The following is a 21,302-nucleotide window of genomic DNA, read 5'->3' as shown; positions in this document are numbered from 1 at the left end:
CCATCTCCTGAACTCACACACATATTTCCAACCACCTACTTCTTATCTCCATTTGGAAGCCTAACAGGCATCTGAAATGTCAGGTGCCTTAGGCTGAGCGGATTCTCCTCCAAAACAACCCCTACTCAGCCTTCCCACCCCTGTAACTGACAGCTGACCCTTCCAGTCATCAGACCCCAACACTTGAAACCACCTTTGACTGTGCTTTCCCCTTCATGCCCTACCTCCTGCCCTCTGGTAAACCCTATCTCCTCCACTCTTTCCAAACAGACAAGAAATGCCCCTTTTCGCCACCTCCACTGCAGCCACCAGGTCCTAAGCCACATCATCTGAATTATCACAACGATCTCCTTCCAGCCTTGCTCCCTCCCACCTATTACTCTCACAGTAGCCATTGATCTTTTCAATCATTTTATTAAGTCACTCCTCAGTACGAATTCTTTCAATGGCTCCCCAAATCACTTGAAGAAAGGGAGGGGAAGGGAGGAAGGGAGAGAGGGAAGGAGGGAAGGAAAAGAGAGAGATGGTGGGAGAAGACCTTAGCAATAACGTCTAAGGCCCAATGTGATGGATAGCCTGCGCCCTTATGACCTTGTACTTCTCTCCCCCTGGCTTACTCCACTCCCACCACTGGTCTCCACCACTGGTCTCCTTGCTGTTTTGAAAGCAAGCCATACATGATTCCACCAGAGCACCTTTGCACTTCTGCCTGGAAGGCTCCTCCTCATGCAGAGGTCCCCATGGCTCTCCCTTACCTGATGCAGGTGCTCATGTGACACCTTCACAGTGGGGTCTTCCATGACCACGATATTCAAAGTTACCAGCTGTCTCCTGCCCTCTCTGAAACTCCCTCTCCATCTTCCCTGACTCAGTTTCTCCATAGCACTCATCACCATGTAACACACTGCATATTATTATATTATTTTATTTCCTTATTCTCTGCCTCCGTCCCTCTATGGATTTTTGTGAGTGTTACTCACTGCTTTATCCCCAGAGCCTTTTCCTTGTTTCATTCACTACTGTGCGTCCACCTGGAACACTGTGATTGGCACGAGTTGCCCCTCAAACATTTAAAGAAAAGGGACAGAGAAGCCAATTCCAAGTTTCATAAAAACAGATGTCATATCTTATCCTTCCTCTTTATATCATTAGGTAGGGCACAGAAAAAGTACATGTTGCCTGATTATTGCCATGTTTGCATTGGCAAATGTAAAATATTAGATCATTCAAATTTTTTGACACATTAAATATAGACAGTGTTGATGCAATATTAAAATATGTAACTATTTTTAAAACATTTCGAAGCCATTTAAACTTAAATTCATAATCTCTATTTAAGTAGGAACAATTCTCAAAAGCACCAAGAGACAGTTTAAGTGTTCCCTGAAAATGACACAAATATCCACCAAAAAAAGATGGGGAAAAAAGTCAGTCTGTCAATGTCAATGCCAAGGCACAAAACAAGTCATTTGTGTTCTTTGTGCCAACAGCTTGATTATGAAAATGGGCAAGGGCTTTTAATGACTCTATTCCACTCTGGCAAGCAGTGATGTTGTGATGACCTAGCCAAATTATTGGGGAACTATGGAAATTAGGGGACTACAACAGAGAAAAGAGCAGCCTCTCCCCCACCCCGTCTGAAAGACAAGGGTGTGTATACACTGTCTTCTCCCAAACAACTAGCATTTAAATAGGGAACATACTAGTGAGCAAGTCTGAGAAAACTCAATCTTTCCACACATCCAGAGTGTTGCCTATAAAATGTCAACAATCAAGTACAGACCAAATGCAAACTTGGTTCTTTTTCATATGAAAAGGTTAGGCAGCAAGCTTTATAGAATACTTCATCCACAAATGATTGTTCCAAGGGATGAATGCTGCAACAGGCCAAAACAAGCCTACCTTGTGATTTTGCAGCACTCAGTCCCATAGTTCCCATAGTTCAGTCCCACAGAGAGCATCTCATTTCTACACAGGAGGACTTGGGTCTCTTCCAAAGTCTACTGAGCTACTACAGTACAGAACCAACCATATAGACACATCTGCTCTGTTTTGTGAAATAGGTACAAAAATTTCTATAGAATTCTTTTGTCTGTGTTTTTTATAAAAACAGGAAAATAAATATTAAATGCTAATTAACATCACATCTGTGGGTTATACAAAATTTACTTTTAATTGTTCAAAATAGTGTTGTATGGCAGGTAATGGTTGCACAGTTGGCATGACAGTGGTGACAATGATAGAAGCACTGCTCATTAACTACTCTGTCCACTTATGCAGCACATGCTGGTTAAGTGAGAACCTCTGTCATTCAATCATCTACTGAACATCTACTCTGTGCCAGGGCTTGCAATGGGTGATGAACTACAGCATTGTTCATATGTTTAAGGGAGCACAAAAAGTGGCCTCTAAAAATGAGACAGCTGAGTTAAAAAACTGGAGCATAGAGCAGTCAGGAGGCCTCGCTGAGAAAACTCAAGGATATGAGGAACCACAAAACCTCTGAATCAAGCCAATATTATAATACACCTTTTATCACTTGGGAAAAAAGACAGCTATCAGTTCACCAAATTTCAAAATTCAATTCACAGCTTAAAAATATAATAAATGTATACAACTAATTCCAATCTTTTGTGGTTTATTTATTTTGTTTAGAGAGAGAGGAGATGTCAAAAGAGAGGGAGAGAAACATCAATGAGTGGTTGTCTCTTATGCGCCCCCTACTTGGGACCTGTCCCCCAACCCAGACATGTGCCCTGACTGGGAATCGAACCAACAACTCTTTGGTTCACAAGCCCATGCTCAGTCCACCGAGCTATACCAGCCAGGGCTAATTCCAATTTTTTAACAAGAAAAACTAATTCAAAATATCAATGTCTCATCAGAGACAAGTTTGATTCAAATACAGAACTATTGACAAAGATTCTTAAAAGTTTTAAATACAAGTGGAGGGTTGACAACCAAACCTGAGAAACAGAGCAACATATAAATTTAACATAATTAGAAAGGGAAATTAGTAGCCAATTTTGGCTTGTGTATCCTATCATTTCCTAATAAACTATTCCTTTAAAACATATAAAGGAAGCCAAACTCATAGCCCATTGTAAATTTTCTACTATAGATTATCTGTAGGTTATCTATAGAGATTCAGGTTTGTTTTAGAGAATTCACAAACTACAATAATTATACTGTGAAAAACAGCCACTGTGAATTGTCACTCTTTCTACCCAAAGACATGATGGGTGGCCACCACGTGTCCCCCCCCCTCCAAAACCTCTGGAAATGGAGGAATTTTGGCAGGAGGCACACTCAGTCCGGGCCATGCCGTGTCCTGGACATCTATCTATACACGCCTCCACTGCCTTCCCCAGGACATCCCGGCTTTCACCGGCTCCTCCTCAAACACAGGGTAAACCTGGCAGGAGCCAAATAGAAAATCTAAGATTAGTATCAGTGGGGCCAGGTGTGAAAATATCTTCTGTAATCCTGAAGATGACGGGGAGAACAGTGCACATTTTGTATATATTCAGTATTCGTCTTTCTATCTTTATGTTACAGCTCTGTGATTAATTGCATTGCTTTGCTCAGAAATACCTTTGTCAGAATAAAATGTAGGTCTTCTACAAACTGTTCTTTTTTGAAATATTATTCCCTCTATTAATATAAATGTTTCAATATTTTTGTTAGGGTGTTTTCGTGTGTCGGGGGGGATTTGTTACTTGCGTTTTGATTGCCTGTGGCTCTACTCTAAATAAATATAAAAGTAAAGGGGAACACGCATAGCTTGCAAGTCTGCATCATCTCAACAGTGTTTTTCTCTTAAATTAGATGCAAAAATTTTCTAACAGCACCTTTTTGATCAAAAAGTTTATATACGACACACACTTTTTTAGAGAAGAGGCAAGGGGCTAGCTCATAAAGATACAGGAGGAGAAATGAACTATCTAACTGTGGATTCACAGAACCTAACCCACAAGGACCTCAGTCACCAGCTTGTCCAGGATCTGGTGTTGCACAGGACATTGACCCTCAGGATGACCTTCAGAATGAGCTCCACTGTCAAACAGGTTTGGGATTCACTGAATGGCATATCTCCTTTCAGAGACTGAGAGTGATTCAGGTACTAAAAGTCCTGAAAAGTCTTGCAACTAAAAACGTTATCTAATCCATTGTTTCCAGACATATTTGACTATCATACTTTTTTTCCCTTGAACATCCCACGGAACCCTGTCTCTCCTTATAGATCCTGCTCTAGAAATGCCAGTCTTGTAAAATCATTTTATAAACGAGGAAACTGACATTCAAAGAAGTTAAATGGCTTAACCAAAATCTGGTAATTAATTAGTGGTTCATAATTTAGAAAATAGCCTGAGAAGAGTTTGAATTAAAAGTGGCAAATAAAAATAAGCAAATATCCCAACATCTTTCCTTTCCACCCGTATCTACCACAAAATAGTTGCCTCTTTTGTGTTTGTCTCAATCCTTTTAGTCCTTTTTTTAAAAATACTCACCGAGGACATGTTTATTTACTTTTTGAAAGAGAGGGTAAGGGAGAGAGAGAAAGGGAAAAAAAACATCGATGTGGGAGAGAAACACTGATCAGTTGCCTCTCATATGTACCCCAAATGGGGACCAAACCCCCAACCTAGACTTGTGCCCCGACTGAGAATCAAACCCACAACCTTTTGGTTTCTGAGACAATGCTCCAACCACCTGAGCCACACTGGCCAGGGCCCCTTGAATTCTTATATAACCTCAACTTTAACTTGCTTACTTGACCAATGTATGTGGCTATTAACCAGCTTGGATGCATTCATTAGCAAGCATGGCCATCCCCACCGGGAAACCTTCTAACAATGACCTTTCAGACTCTAGAGTTGAGACAAGGACTTACCAAGTGAGTGACTTTAATGGAGGCCATGGCAGGATCACAGCCAATAATTAAGGCAGATAGAGCTTGGTGGTTCTCTCCAGATGTATTTGTTTATTTTAGGGCTTCTCCAGATAAGATCAGAGACAGACAGGATGAAAAAGTTTCCTTAAACTGATTATAAAGTGGTGATCTTTTAGCTACTTTTCTGCACTATTTCCTTTCCGTTTCCCATGTTCAACCTCACTCAGTACACCGCTTCTCCTGGAGAGATCTGACATCCTTATACAAGGTCACAGCTGCCCGGAAGCCATATGAAATGAGCTTACCTGCCTGTCTTCAGTGTCTTCTGGGTGCTATAGCACTCTACATTTCTTCAGTTTGCATGGCCTAGCTGAAAATTACCCCTTCGAGCAAAGACCTCTCCTCTATAGTTCCTAAGCCAAGAAGAAAGTACTAATAGAAAGTATACCTTTCTTTAAAATGCTGTTCCATTGTACGATATGTATCGCCCTTCATTTATAAAGCTGAGCCTCTAAATAGCTTTGGTGGGAAAAATACCTGTTCCATGCAGTTGGTTCCCACTTGCCTGGCTTGCCTACACCTAAGGATAACAACGTTGGCAACACTAGAAGATGAACCCTGAGTTGTTTCTCAGGACTGGGTGGAGTTGATGATGAGCCAGCCACATCTCACCTGATGCTCCTTAAAACAACACTTCCAAGTCAGCTGGCTGCGATTCCAATCTATGACAACGCAACAGGAAGAACACTGGCTATTAGAGATTAAACAGATCTAGCTTTGTGTAGCTTTTAGTTTAAAAAGTGCCAGCCCCAACTAAATGTGTTATTCTCTTCTCTGAGACAATTCATGAGAGTTTTTCAACAGCATAGAAGCGCTTTGTATATCTTCACCTATATATATGAAGTTTTTATATGCTGTCTTCTATTTTATTAGAATAAGAATCCAAAAACAAAATGCTGAATGTACTCTGTATAACTAGCAAGGTAGCCACCAAAGAAAAAGAACACTATTAATACAGTAAGAGGACTTCCCCCAAGATGGATTCATAGGTGGAGACACCGTGCTTTCTCAAACAACCAAGTTTAGAGACAACTAAATATTAGCAACAGAAAACACAGCCAGAACACAGAAAATTGAACTTTTCGGAAGTCTGTTAATAACAAATTCTTCAGCCTGACCGGTAAGAAGGGCGAAATCAGCAGCTGGCGGAGCGGGGTTGCACAGGAAAATTCGGTCAGACGGACTCAGGCGTGCAGAACCCAGGCGCAGGGTTGGACCTAGTGAGAGACCCAGTGAGCGACCTCGGGGCAACAGCGAGGGAGCAGGGCTGCAGGTTAACTGTGGTCGCGCTTTTGTGTGCAGATAGACAAGCGACAGAGTGGGCAATTAGATAGTACCCAGCAGGCCCCAGTGGCCAGCGGCCGCAGAGGGCGTCATCATTTCCCCGCTCTGACCCCGCCTCCACATACAGCGTCATCACCCAGCGACCTGAGTCGCCCAGCCCTGGTGAACCATCGAAGGCTCTGCTCCTCACCCAGCGGGCGCGAAACAGCAGAGGGGGTCGCCATTTACCCTGCTCTGACGACACCCCCACATATAGTGTCATAACCCAGCGACCTGGGAGTCCAAGGCTCTGCTCCTCATACTTAACAGGCGTGAACAGACCAAAAATGGCTCTAGAACAACTCAGAGCCCCAGAGCCTATAAATCTAAGCAATGAAGAAATAGCGAAACTCTCAGATGCACAGTTTAAAACACTGGTGATCAGGATCCTCACAGAACTGGTTGGTTATAGCCACAAATTAGACAAACATATGAAGGCGAAACTAATTGAAATGAATGGAATTGCACAGGAAACCAATAGCGATGAAAAGAAAACTGGGACTCAAATCAAGGGAGTGGACCAGAAGAAAGCAAATAATGGCCAAACAGAAAGGAGTGAAGAAGCAAGAATTCAAAGAAATGAGGAGAGTCTTAGGAACCTCCAGGACATCTTTAAACACTCCAACATCTGAATTATAGGGGTACCAGAAGGGGAAGAGGAACAGCCATGAGTGGAAAACTTATTTGAACAAATAATAAAGGAGAATCTCCCCAATCTGGCAAAGGAAATAGACTTCTAGGAAATCCAGGAAGCTCAGAGAGTCCCAAAGAAGTTGGACCCAAGAAGAAACATACCAAGGCACATCATCATTACATTAGCCAAGATTAAAATAAAGGAGAGAATGCTAGAAGCAAGAGATAAGGGGACAGTCACCTACAAAGGAGTCCCCATCAGACTGTCAGCAGATTTCTCAAAAGAGACCTTACAGGCAAGAAGGGGCTGGAAAGAGGTATTCCAAGTCATGAAATCCAAAGACCTACAACCAAGATTGCTCTATCCAGCAAAGCTTTCATTTAGAATGGAAGGACAGATAAGGTGCTTCTCAGATAAGATCAAATTCAAGGAGTTCATCATCACCAAGCCCTTATTATATGAAATGTTAAAGGGACTTATCTAAGAAAAAGAAGTTAAAAAAAGATGAACAGTGAAAGGACAGCAAACTCATAGTTATTAACAACCACACCTAAAACAAAAGCAAACTAAAAGGACAGCTAGATCAGGAGTGGAAACATAGAAATGAAGATCTCAAGGAGGGTTATCAACAGGGAGTGGGAGGAGGAGAAGGGGGGAGAAGGTACAGAAAATAAGTAGCATAAACAGTAGATAGAAAATAGATGGGGGGGCAAGAATACTATGGGAAATACAGAATCTGAAGAACATGAGACACATAGTCATAAACTAAAGGGGGGTAGTGGTGGGGATGGGGGGTAGGGTGGAGGGGAATGAAGGGGGGAATAGAACAACTGTAATGGCATATTCAATTAAAAAATTAATTTAAAAAGTTTTAATAAAAATACAAAAAAAAGGTGGTAAGATATTGTATGTGAATAATCAGATCTGGGTGATGAGAAGGGGAGTGACTATTTTCTTCCTTGAAATTTCTGTTTTTAGTTTAATAGAAATTATCTACACACTTTTAAAAGCAGAGTATCACTTAGTTTGAAGTGTAAAGAAAGCAGCTTTTTATTTCTACCTATGAAGATGGCATTCCTAACTTGTTTTTACTCACTCAAGAACATGTTTATTGATTTTAGGGGGGGAGGAGGAGAGAGAGGGAAAGAAACATCCATGTGAGAGGGAAATATTGATTGGTTGCCTCTGGTATGTGTGCCCTGAACAGGAATTTAACTTGCTACCTTTCTGTTTTCAGGAAGACTCTCCAACCAACTGAGCCATACCAGCCAGGGTGGCATTCTTAACTTTCCCAAGTCCTAGGTCATGGTGAGTAATGACTTACCTAGAACATATTCTATTCCTAGAAAACAACAGCAGGGAAGTGTCTTGGAGGAAAATCGTCCCAGCTTGCGGTATTTGTTTGTTCTTTGTGGACATCCGGAGACTCAAGTTAGGTGGCAGTTGTCATAAAATACAAAATGTATTCCTTCTAGTTAGTAACAAACTACAGAAATGATCCCTGAAAGTATAGTCTTTGTATTCCTTCTATTTAAACTAGGCTTGTGTGCTGTGCCCCCCTTCTTCTCAATCTTTACAGCTTTTCTCTATGAAAGTTATAATTCTATTCAATAGATTTAATAAGGGCTTAATCTGTGCAAGACAATATGCTCATGCTGACAACATTCAAGAGAAGATATATAAATAATAAGCTAGAATGTAAAAGACATGTCAGTACAAAATACAGAAATAAGTAAAAGATTAAAATTTACACCAATGGGGGAGTCAGGAGAAAGGGTGTCTTCGGAGAAATTTCATTTGAACTAGCTCTTAAAGAATAAAAAGGATTGTCAATTGAGAAATTAATAGATGGAAGGACTCTCTTGGCCAAAGACATGCTTGACCAAAAACAACTCAGAATCGCTTCAAAAGTTTCTACAAATTTATTTAGTTGGGTGATTGGAAATACGATTTTTTTAAAAATCCATAAAAGAAAATTCTTCTACGAAGTTATACATAAAAGAAAAACTGCCTGACTGGCATGGCTCAGTGGATTGTGCATCATCCTGCAAACCGAAAGTTCGCTGGTTCGATTTCCGGTCGGGGCACATGCCTTAGTTGAGGGCCAGGTCCCAGTAGAGGGCACGCGAGATGCAACTGATTAATGTTTCTCTGGCAAATCAGTGTTTCCCTCCCTTTCCTTCTCCTTCCCTTCCCCTCTCTCTGAAAATAAATAAATAAAATATTTTAAAAAGAGAAAGAAACCATGCACTTCTAGTAACTATTCCTTTGATGTTGTACAAAAGACACTACATAAATACAGAATATTACCTCTAGTAAAGTCAATGTTTTTAAGTGATAATATTTTATAACAACACTTAAAAGTAAAGTTTTATATCTTCAAGATGGAAAACTATGAAATTAAATGTATTCTGCATGGAGAATTAAGTCAAAGAACAGCACAGCAAGAAGACAACAAACTTGACAGAAGTGCTAGATCTTTTTAATTATTTATTATAGATCTCATTGTCTTAGAAGCCAGAAACTGTCTAACTTAGGTTGGTCTAAATACCAATATTGTACCACACTTTCAGTTGCTCAAAACTGTTTTACTGAAAACTTTTAAATGTCAAAAAATATATGCTGGTTTCAACTCATCTGAGAATTTAAAGTTCAATTAGGGCAGCCCCTTGATTTTATAGTTCAAGCAAATGAAGCCCAGACAGTGGGTGACTAATTTGTTGAAGGTCACCCAGCTAGTTAATGATAGCCAGTTAAACGGGAACAAACTAAACTTGCCCAGGGTCACACAGTTGACAACAGGTAGGGCCAGAATTATAACACAAGAGATGCCAGGCCTCTAACCTTTACTCTACACTTCCTCTCTGCCAATGAAAAATTAACAAAATCCCTCATAAGCAGGTAGACCCCTGTAGGTTAAAAGCCATTCATGCAAAAAGTGAAGAATACTACATGCTACTATTATAAGTAGAAGTACCGGAATACATTATCTAAACTGCTTTAATGGCAGGCAGAAACTAGTATTTCCATATGTCTTGATGGAAACTTAAATAATGTATATATTTGCTAATTTATTATACTATTTGGTACTGGAACAAAGAAAAACAAAATGAGATAAGAATCACCCAACCTTTATTTCTCCTGGATTTTAGAGAATAAAAATATTGAGAAGTATATTTTTTATATGTTCACCCAAAGTACTACCACTCAAACACATTAACTGTATTGTTATTTAAATATGTTTGTTGATTTTAGACAGAGAGGAAGCAGGAGAGCGACAAACATTCGTGCAAGAGAGGAACATCAATCAGTTGCCTCCAATATGCGCCCTGACTAGAGATCAAACCTATAACCTGTGTATGTGCCCTAACCAGGAATCGCATCCCCAAAGTTTTGGGGCATCAGATGATGCTCCAACACACTAAGCAACCAGGCCAGGCCTACATTGTTATTTAGAATGCTTAAAGATATTTGTTTTGGTAATTCGAGTAACAATCAAAATTTCAAAAAATGGCAGAGATAGAATAATCCTGGGTTTATGAATTCTTATATCTATGGCTTCTAAAAGGTCTATCAAAAGATGAAGTTTTCACACCCAACACTTCATTACACCTAAAAACCCATTATGTGGTCATCATTCATGCATAAACCAAGACACTGTTTGAACCTACGTTTAACTGTAGCCTCATCCCGTCCCGGCAAAAGAGACAGTGGGTAGAATGCGGGACAGGAGAAAGTATATTATACAGTCTTTGAGCTTACTGCATTTTGTCTAAAATTCCTTGCTTTCAAATATCAACAGATGTGTTCTAGTTTTTTATTTTCATTAAAAAAATCCAAGTTCACTCTATCTGTAACTATGAGCATAAGAATTTGACTTCCTGTATCTGTCTACTCTTCTTTTGTAGCAACCCGATAAAGGTAAAAATGTCGATTAGACTGCTAATATGGTAGCTAGTCACCAACTATAACTATGATCCCTAATTGGTAGACGGAGAGAAAACTAAAATGACCTAATGAGGACATCATACTTGGCGCATCCCTGGGGCATCTGAGGGCCATTATTCTAGAAGTGTGGACTATACAGGACTTGAAGCTTTCGTCTATGGAGCTATGCTACAAGAAATAGATATCAGCTCCTGAAGGCATGAAGCTTGTCAGCCATGATGGTCCCCATACCTGTCCAATGTGGATTTTGTCTCCTTACACCTGAGCTGTGCCACACGAACTGCTAAGGACCCCCACAAGGAAATGCCCGATGGCAAGCAGTGGCTCCCATACTATAGCCTCTGGTTACACTTGTGTCACGCACGGGTGACCAGTGGGAGTCTTGGAGTCACACCAGTTGAACCTAAGAAGATTACAGTAACCTTTATAATGTATACTTAAGAATCCTCAACCATAGGCCTATATTTTTCCAAGCCAAAGTTCTTTTCTTTATATTCTTTCATCACATAATCGCCACCTCCCACTAAGTCCTCATTCACAATCCCAGGCATTGACTCAATCATTTGAATACTCTTATCTGGTTCCTTCATGTCTGTCTTAAAGTAAAAATGACAATAAAGGTGGCATGCAGTAACATATATACCAGATTTTATAAAATAACAAGATAAAATAATCTGTTCTCCTGTTAAGATTCTTTCTGAAAAAAAAAACAAGTATACTACTGCATATTTTGACCAAAGCACCATATTAAGCTGGTGTTAGAGAACAATATACAGTGACTCCCAGGTTTCTTCCAGCACTTGGTGTTAATATTCAATTGTTACTATTTAGTCCTTTGTGGTACATATTTCTATCTTGCAAAGATTCTAGCTTACCATGAAGGGCCAGAGCTCACAGAGATCACTGGAGTCCAAAGTAGGGAGGGGGGGTGGTGAACCCAAGCCCAGACCTCAGAGAAAAGTAAAATCCAGAGCCAAGGAAACCAAACTCCTGTCCAAAATTCCAAGAACATAAAATAAGAGATGGGAGCAAGTGGCAGGACCTAGATCAAAACTCAAGAGTAAGCCAGAAGATCCTAGATGACCAACACAATCCGTTGTCGTGGCCTACCAGTTACTGGTACAAGGAATGTCAGGATGACTTACAGATCACAAATTAAGACTTTAGTCAGTCACATCTCTTCAGAAAATAAAATAGGCCCTGGAATCTCTTCTTATTTCAAATCCCCAAAAGTCTCTAAGAGCTTTCAACCCTTTCATTCAATTCAAAAACAGGTACTGGGGGACTGCTATGTGCCAGGCACCAAGGAAAACATTACGGAGTCAGAAAAAAAGAAACAGAATTGGTCTCTGCCCTCATGTGGCTTATATGCTAGAAAGAACTCAGCAGTCCTTCCATTAACGCGGTTCTTTGTATCCTGAGAGTACAGAAAAAATGGAACACCTTTCAATTTCTCAGTTATTACTATCTAAAGAAAGCACACTTTTTCCTAAAACCAATACAATAAGAAGTATATAAACATGCTGCCTTTTATTTACAGGGAAATTAGGGGGGAAACAAGCAAAATTTGCAACTAGAGATTTTAGAAGATATAGAAATGATAACCACCTGAGTTTCCTTAGAGTTAGACTACATAAAATATGAGGCTATAATACTATATATCTTACTTTCATAGCACTTTTTCTAATAAGAGCAATATATATTCATTGTTGAAAATTTAGGAAATACTATAGTAAGGCAATAAGAACCTGAAATCCCATAATGCCTAGATATTGTCACTGTTAATATGTTGACATTTCTTTCTATATAAATGAACAGATAAATACAGATTTACATAAACTTACTCAACTACTTGTTTTCTAAATGGTACCACACTAGTATAGAATTTTATATCCTACTATTTTCTTAATATTGACTTAAACTTGCAGGCACACTTTTTGACATTATCCAGTTATGCTGACTGCTGATAGAAATAAAATTTAAAACCATCTCCTGTAAATGTGCTTGACATCACTTTTCCTAAGTACACTTATCTTCAATCTTACATTTTAACTTTAATCTTCTATTATTTTTCTTCCCATTTAGATTGTCTTTTAAGTTATTCCTATGGTTCAACTTTATCAGCTTGGTTTTCACTTATGCATAAGAACTGCACGTTATCTGTAAGCATTTATATAATTAAATAAAATCATCCCCAAACTACTTTTTGGAAAAGCCTATTTGTTCACTTGGAGAAGTGTCTATCTCCACTCTTTGTTTATTCTTTCTCTGTCAGGCAAAAAAAAAAAAGTCATGAATAGGGAAAGAACTGAGATTTGAAACCAGGTCAGGCTGTTTGAAAGTTTAGTATATGTGCTGCCGAAGCGAGCACTGTTTGAAAGTTTAAAATGTCCCATTTCCTGTAGTGGCAAACATATTTCTCCTTTAACCGTAATAGTTTATTCACCTTTTGTTCAAAATATGTTATATTTGCTGTAATCCATGCTTTGACTACTGATCTCCCAATTGTCCACAGGGACGTGGATGAGGTTTGAGGCTCCAGGATCCGCCCTCAAACCCTTCCCCAACAGGAGCCCCCCAAGGATGCCGACCAATGCCCCAGGGAGCTGTCACTTACACACTAAGTTTCTTAACGCACTTGAGGGATGGTCTTCTAGTCCTGGTGATTTATCTGCATCTAGTCTGCTGATTAGATCTGAAATATCCAGAGCACTTGCTTTTCCTCCAGTGTGTTTATTGCTTGAGAAATCTGGCTGTAGAACTATTACTCAGTAAAATCAGAAGCACAGAATTCATTTACACTGTATATTCCTTTTTTTATTTCCAAGTATATGTTTGGTGTGATGTAAGCCAAGTGCTTCTACAATTCTCATTTCACAGTATTTAAGAGTCTTTCATTATTGTCTTGGAAATCCATTGCAAGGATATTTTCAAATTTGTTTTTGGCTATCTCATTTTTAGTGTGCCTGGGATCGGTCACCCTTTGTGGGCTCAATTTAATAACCTGGCCCTTCAAATATTCCTTTGTCATTCCATGTATCTAAGTAAGCATTCTTTCTCTTTCTTTAACTTTCTTCTATGTGTTTTCAAAAAGTTTGAATAGAAAACCTTTATTTTTCTTATGAGTTCCCATAAGGAAATTCATATACTCCCCACTTGTTTATGGGTAATTTGATTTGAGTATTTCTTTCCATTTTTCCCCTTCAATAAATGTCTGCATTTGAATTCTCTTTTAGAGAACCATTTATGAACTTCGTGTCTTTCCTTGGAATCCCCTCTCCGTTAGAATATGCAATGGAATGGAGCAGGATGGGACAGAATGAAATAGAACTGGAATTGGAATTGGAATGGAATGAAAATACTATCATTCAGTATATACTCCAATCTGCATTGCATCTGCAAGGCACTCAGTGAACATTTCCTGAACGAATGTATGATAGCAAGAGTCAGCACCCATGCAGCATTTACTAGTATCATGTTCCATGCTAAGCACTTCATATGCATCATGTCACTAACTCTTAGGCACTAGACTGTAAACATCATTGGCAAAGAGTTGTCTATGTACCCCTAGCACCTACAGCAATGCTGGCATATAGTAGGTGATCACTACATATTTCTGCATGGATAAATTGAAAATCTGCATGAGTTAGGCACCATCATTACTCATGATTTATACATAAGGAAAATGAAGCACAGAGAGGTTTAATCAATCACTTTCTGAAGTGAAGTATATGTGAAGCCAGGACTGGAACCCAAAGTCCACATACTTAACCAGGATTTGTTACTAGTAAACTCAATACCTACCTATATAAATGCAAAAAAACTTAACTCTGTTCATCTTAATAAATAGAATGCAGTGTTAAGTATTGTGAGCAATGATTTTCAAAGAAAAAAATGTACAGATGATGTTTAAATAAATACAGTACCCCTCCTCCCATCCACAGTTTTACTTTTCTCAATTTCAGTTACCCATGGTCGACCACAGTTTGAAAACGTTAAATGGAAAATTCCATAAGTAAATAATCATAAGTTTTAAACTGCACACCATTCCCAGTGGCATGATGAAATCCCTCTCAGTCCTACTCTGTCCCACCCAGAGCATGAATCATCCCTTTATCCAGCATATCCACACTGTATACACTCCCTGCCTATTATAAGTCACATAGCACTTCTCTCAATTAGCAAATCAATCAGCTACCTCAATATTACAGTGCTTGTATTCAAGTGACCCTTATTTTAAGGAATAATGATCCCAAAGCCACTGACATAACTTTTACTATAGTCAATTATTATAATTGTTCTGTTTCATTATTATTATTGTTCATCTTTTCCTATGCCTAATTTATGAATTAAACTTTATCATAGATACAACTACATGGGGAAAAACATAGTATATATAGGGTTCTATACTATCCATGGTTTTAGGTACCCACTGGGGGTCTTGGAACATATCCATTGCAGGTAAGGGGGGGACTACTGTAATCAAATAGGCAGATATCTGTAAGCTCCTTGCTGGCTATGCAAGTAAAAACATGATTTCTCTTGAATCAACTTCTTCTGCTGCATTTGTACACTAGATACTGAGGACTGCGGGACTTTTGATAAGTGGGTGTTTCTTTTTTTTCCCCCCCAAAGCAGTTCTGGGTTTATTTAAGTAATCTATTTTGTCAATTCTTTTAAAAATAAGAATAGCACTAGTAAAATAATCTTTTATTGGGACTGTGTTATATAATTGCCAAGAGTTTATGAGTGATCTGCTTATAAAATAGGAGACTTAGATGTCTCTCAAACATCTCTGCTACTTCTGGTCACCTGATTACCTGAAACATTACCATTAGTACATCACTTTTAGGGTTTTGATTTCTTGTATATTTAACAACTCATGAATAAAAATGATATCTTTTTTATATATCCCTTTGAAAAGTATAGTTATTTAAATCCATTATTAGCTTTCTCCTTAATTCTTTATTAGCCCACACCCTAGTGGGAGCTAAGTGATATCTGGCAGAGAGCAAAGCCTTTTGGGAATGGCGCACAGGGGTACTGAAGCCATGAGTTGAATACTAAAAAGAGGTGCAGAAATTAGAAGTAGAAAGACAGCAAATGTGTAGCCCAGCACACAGAAAGAGAGGGAGGGAGCAAAGAACAAGAAAGGGAAGAAACTGATGGGGGGGGGCACTGGATTGAAACTCTGCTATTCATTCACCTTGGAAAAGTCACTTAATCTGAGTCTCAGTTGCTCCACCTGTAAAACGAGCATGATAACAACATGACTTCCTCACAGACACTTTAATAGCAGATCTTAATGTGCCACGTCAATTGTACAGCATAATACAATATACAGTAGTGGTGTTTGACTTGGCATTGCTTTCTTGTAATCAGCCCATTTATGCATTTTGTGATATAAACATCTTACGAAGACCGTCAACAGCTTCAAAATATAGACCCATGAAATCATAGCTACTTTTTTTTTCTGGAACCATTTCTGATATTTTTTTAACCCAATGAGCCAATTCGCAAATTTAACAGCCTTTGTGTGTCTACAAGCTCAGGAAACTTATGGACTGGAGTTCTGTAAAACCTCTGTCTAAACAAGGAAGCTTCTTTTAAGTCCTGTTTTCAGTCTGAGGCCTTTGGTCAAGGTGGAAACTAAAATTGAAAACAGATAGATGTTTTACATTTAAATGGGTTTACATAAATGTGCATTAAGCCATTTCATGGCTGAGTGCACAAATATCTTCTGCAAACTTGGTACACGTGAGCACATAGACAGTAGCCATTAATGTCTTCTAGAGAAATAAGGTGCAGATCCAAAATCTTAAGCAGCCACACTGAGCCCTCTCGCTCAAAAGAAAATGTAATGGCTTTAAGGGAATTGCTCTAATAATATCACGGCATCTGCAACGGCTGGCCCGAGCATAGCCAAACCAAGTGCATGTCACTGTAAGTCAATTTAACAAGAAATAAGCTTCCCCCTGGAGAATCTAAACTCCCTAGCCTCCCACAAAGAAAAATGAATTTTGGAGGTCACATCTTGAGTAGGTTTCCAGAGGGAGAATCTTAACTTTTTTTTTTTTGGTCATATGCTCAGGGAGGTCAATGCTATTCTACCAATGAATGGCTACCAAAATTCTGCTCCCCCCTCAACCACCACCCTCTCCAATCACTAAATTATAACAAGTCCTTCTAGTCCCAGAGAAAATGAAAAATGATCGTGATACTTAAGATGCCAGGGACCAGACCGGATATAATCATGTTCAAACATCAAGTTTTGAATCGTGCAGTGAGGAGCAGGGTCGATGGGGGGGGGGGGGGGGGGGGGGGAGGGTAGTGGAAGGGAGAAGAGCTGGTGAGACTGGGGTGAGGGTCAGAGTGAGTCAGAAACACAGAGAAAGAGCTTTGGGCTGAAACTGACTGTTTCACCAAATGTAAATCAACCGAACTGCTGTTACGGAAAAGAAAAGCAAGTCGCCAAGTCAAGTCCAGGCGAAGCCCTGGCTGGGTGGGTGAAGGATCCCTCGCCGAGTCGCCCGGGTGGGTGGTCAGAGGGTCTGGTGAGTCCTCGAAATGACTGGAGGTGCCCCAGCTCCCTGCACCTCAGGCAGAGGCTCTGGGTGGGCGCACCCAGGCCGCCCCCAGATCCCCGTCCGCCAGGCAGCAACATGTGGGGCGCTGCCACTCCACCGCCCGGGAACTCCCTCCGGCTGGAGTTCCTGGTGGACGCACGCCTGGCCCTGGAAAGGTGCTTACTCTTGGGAAAGATTCCTCCAGCATTGAACTTGGCAGGTCCTGACATTTCCAACCCACCCCCGTGCGCCAGCACTACACACTGGCACACACACACGCCCCCCTGTACCTGCCCAGGCTGCGCGTAGTGCTGGCTGCCCACTCGGGGCAAAACACTGGAGCGGATGCAGAGACCAGGTCCCCAACTCCGCTGGCCCCGGGGCCGGGGGCAGGGGCTGTCTTAGCACTAGGGAGCTCCAGGCACTAATTTCACTTCCCGCTTGGCCCCGGCTCCGCAGTAGCTCTGGCCGCTGACACCAACCCCGCGTCCCTTTGTGCTCTACTGAGAAGCTCGACTCTACTCACCCGGGCTGCGTGCGGATTCCGGCCGCCAGTGGCAGCCCGCTGCCCCATCCCACGAACACTGCGGCGCCCCCAGAGTGTGCAATGCGGAGCCCCGCCAGCGCGCGGCCGGAGCCGGAGAGTGAGGGGAGGGAGCCGGGGAGGCAGGAGGAAGGCGGGAGAGAAAACGCAGCGGGGAGGGTCGGGGGCGGTGAGGGGCGCTTGCGCCACTCCCACTCACGCCGGGCACTAGCGGCTGCAGCCGGCCAGCCCGGCCTCACAAGCCGCGGGACCAATCAGTGCGCGCGCAGGGGGAGCCAAGCCCTTTGCCGGGCACGCTCATTGGGTCGGCGCGCACGACCCAACTCCCCGAGTGTCCGCTGGACGCGGAGTCTGCAAACTCCCACCCGCAGGATTGGAGGTCCAGGCACCCCGGGGCACCAGCCTCTGCGCTCGGGCTGGCAGGGTGAGTGAGCACACTGGCGGGCAGAACCGGGAGGATTTGAGACTTGCCAGTGAAGCCTGTTCCCAGTGAGCATTCAAAACGCACGGTGTTTGCTCAGGTTGCAGCGATTCCTTCCTGCGAGCGACCCCCTGAGCCTCTCGCCTCACCCTGAAGATCAGCTTAGTGATGGAAAGGCCGGCAGTAGGAAACGGCCGCAGCCAAATCTTCCTCCCCGCCACTCCTGGGGCCGCGCGAAATCCATTGTACTTAATCGGAGCTGAAAAGCTAATCGAACTCTGCAACCAGGTCAGACCTAGACCACTGAACGTTTGCAACAGAGGATTTGGGCTGCAGAGCGAACGCTGAAGGGGGAAGAGGGTCTGAAAGGCAGGTCCTAGAAAGTGAGAATCCGGTTGCGGGTTTTGGTGGACATAATTTTCCCACCTTCTGGCATATCCTTTCCCCAAGTAAAAGCCCGTCTCCTCCTCCCAGCCTCTCATGAAGTTTTTTTTTTTTTCTCTCTCTCTCGTAAATCATTTTTGAGTCTCCTGTACTTTTCAATCCAAAGCCTCGGAGTAGAAGCCGAGGGCGGCCCTACCCTCCGTCCCTCTGAGCACCTCGGAGGGCTGGTGTGGGAGAGGGTGATAGAGAAGGTCCCCTGGAAGGTCTGGAAGAAGGATTGCGTGGGTCTACCTGGGAGCCTGGAGCTGACGACTAGGGACCGCCCCACCTCCGCCAGGTACCTGGGCCTGCACGGCTGCCTTCCCCAGGACAGCCCACCCCAGTGGCTACATTTATTCATCTTGGAGGTCCCTCGTTTCCACCTTTCTATTCTTTGAGCTTCTCTTCAATCAGGCCTCCTCTGAAACTCCACACACACACCCCCCCACCGCTCTTCCCCATAACATACTCATAAAAACATCTTTTTTTTTTAACTCCCTTCCCATTCCCTCTGTGTGGAAGGGCCTTGGATAATGTTTTTTGTTTGTTTGTTTTTTGGTTAGGAGCTTCTGGATCTCAGAAACTTTTTCTCGTATTCAATTTATGTTTAGAACCTTTGGACAGGGAGGTGGGCACTGCAATGCAGTCTCTGCGGGGCTAAATGAATTGAACACTAGTTAATCAAACCGAACCTGGAACTGCGGCAACTCCATGAGTGGCAAATCTGGTACTGATCAAGGCACATACTGGGTGCCATCGCTGCCACTTGCTTAGTTTCCAGGGAAGAAATGCCGTCTTCTAAACTTCCTGTCCATATATTTCACTTGATTTTGATTTTTTTTAATTAGCTCAGCTTATAGTTTAGTAAAAACTTATTTGGGTTCAAAATGAAGTTCAATATAGTACCGCAGTTCATGGGACTCAGTTCCTGGTGGAAACAGAATCCTTAGGATCTTTTTTAAAAAAATGTATTTTTAAAAAATGATAGAAAAAATATGCACTCAAAATGTCGGCAGGCAGGGGTTATCTCTGTGAGGTGGGATAATAGATGAATTTTTTCTTCTTTATACTTTACCATATTTTCTAAAGAGTATGCAACAATTATTATTCAGGGGAAAAGCTTTAAATATGTTTACTCCAAACATGCAACACTCTCCAGGCATCCATCAGAAGAGCTATAATATTAAATCCTCCTTCGACTTTACCCCTCCCGTTTTATCACTCACCAAGTCCTTGAATTCCTTCTCCTAGAGTAGCTTTCAGATCTCTCCGTCCTCAAAATGTATTGTTTCTGCCACGGCCTCATCATTTCTCACCCATATGGCAGCCACAGCCCTAATTGTTCTATCTGGTCAGCCGCAATGCTGCCATGTCTCCTTAAGGATGACAAAGGTGATTTTGTCACTTAAAAGCTAAAAATCTTTCAGTCCACCCTCCCCCACCCCCCGTCCAACTTTATTGCTATGAAGTTCAAACCTGGTACCTGGGGGGCAAGGCCCCTCCCTCCCAGCCTGGCCTCAGCCTCCTATGTTGGCCTTGTCTCCTGCCTTCACATTTCTCTACACAGGAGGGTCTTCCCCACTGCAAATTTTTATCCTTTGCACACATATTGTGTGACTCAAATCAAGTAAATGCTCAACAAAAAAATTTTAAATCCTCACCTGAAGATATTTTTATTGATTTGAGAGAGAGAAACATTGATGTGAGAGAGAAACATCAGTTGGTTCTCTCTCAGTCAAGATCGATCCCACAATTTAGGTACCTGCCCTGACCAGGAATTGAACCCTTAAACTTTTGGTGTACGGGACAACACTCCAACCAACTGAGCCACACCTGCCAGTGCACTCAATGAAATTTTAAAAATAAATAAATAGGGGAGTAAACGAATGTGTACATGAAATGCTCATAAGGTATTTTGTTTATTCATTGACATGCAACTGTTGTACAAAGTCTAAAAGACTTTAGTGCTATGTTTAAAAAATTAATATCATTAGGTCCTTATCATAACACTAATTTGACTCTTCTGGTGTAAATTATCTAATTTCTTGTTCAATGTCACATTCAGGAAATATAGGTAATGTCCTATTTGTGGATATTCTATCATTGCTAGGAGGAATTTATTGTTTAGTTATTTTTTAATTTTTATTTATTAATTTAGAGAGGAAGGGAAAGAAAAAGTGAAACAGAGATTGGTTTTTCCACTTACCCATTCATTCATTGGTTGGTTTCTGCACGTGCCCTGACCAGAGGTGGAGCTTGCAACCGTGGTGCACTGAGACCACGCTCTAACTTCCTGAGCTACTCAGCCAGGGCCAAATTTATTCTTTGCTAAATAAAGTTGATTTTTAATATATAAAAAACCAACTTTAAGACACAAAGCACACTCCATAAAAGAATACATAAAATGGACTTTATCACAACTGAAAATGTTTGCTCTGCCAACAACACTGTTGAATGAATGAGAAGACAAACGTAGATGAGGTGAAAAT

The 21,302-nt window shown here is 41.3% G+C and overlaps 1 protein-coding gene and 1 pseudogene across 1 annotated transcript in view; both read right to left on the bottom strand.

Moving 5' to 3' along the window:
- The window catches only part of LYPD6 (LY6/PLAUR domain containing 6), a 120,336-nt gene extending 102,212 nt beyond the window's left edge, over positions 1-18,124 (bottom strand). Inside the window, exon 1 of the mRNA XM_037167676.2 lies at positions 17,952-18,124. The gene's annotated coding sequence lies outside the window, so the exon portion shown is untranslated. The remainder of the gene's footprint in view (positions 1-17,951) is intronic.
- LOC119065597 (uncharacterized) lies at positions 8,337-8,428 on the bottom strand (annotated as a pseudogene).
- Positions 18,125-21,302: the final 3,178 nt, after the last annotated feature.

This window comes from Artibeus jamaicensis, unplaced genomic scaffold, assembly GCF_021234435.1.
Source record: "Artibeus jamaicensis isolate MK-2021 breed Jamaican fruit bat unplaced genomic scaffold, CSHL_Jam_final contig_603, whole genome shotgun sequence".
Taxonomy (NCBI): Eukaryota; Metazoa; Chordata; class Mammalia; order Chiroptera; family Phyllostomidae; genus Artibeus; species Artibeus jamaicensis.
Note: the sequence above shows the minus strand (reverse complement) of the source record. Positions and strands in the feature narration are given on the sequence as shown.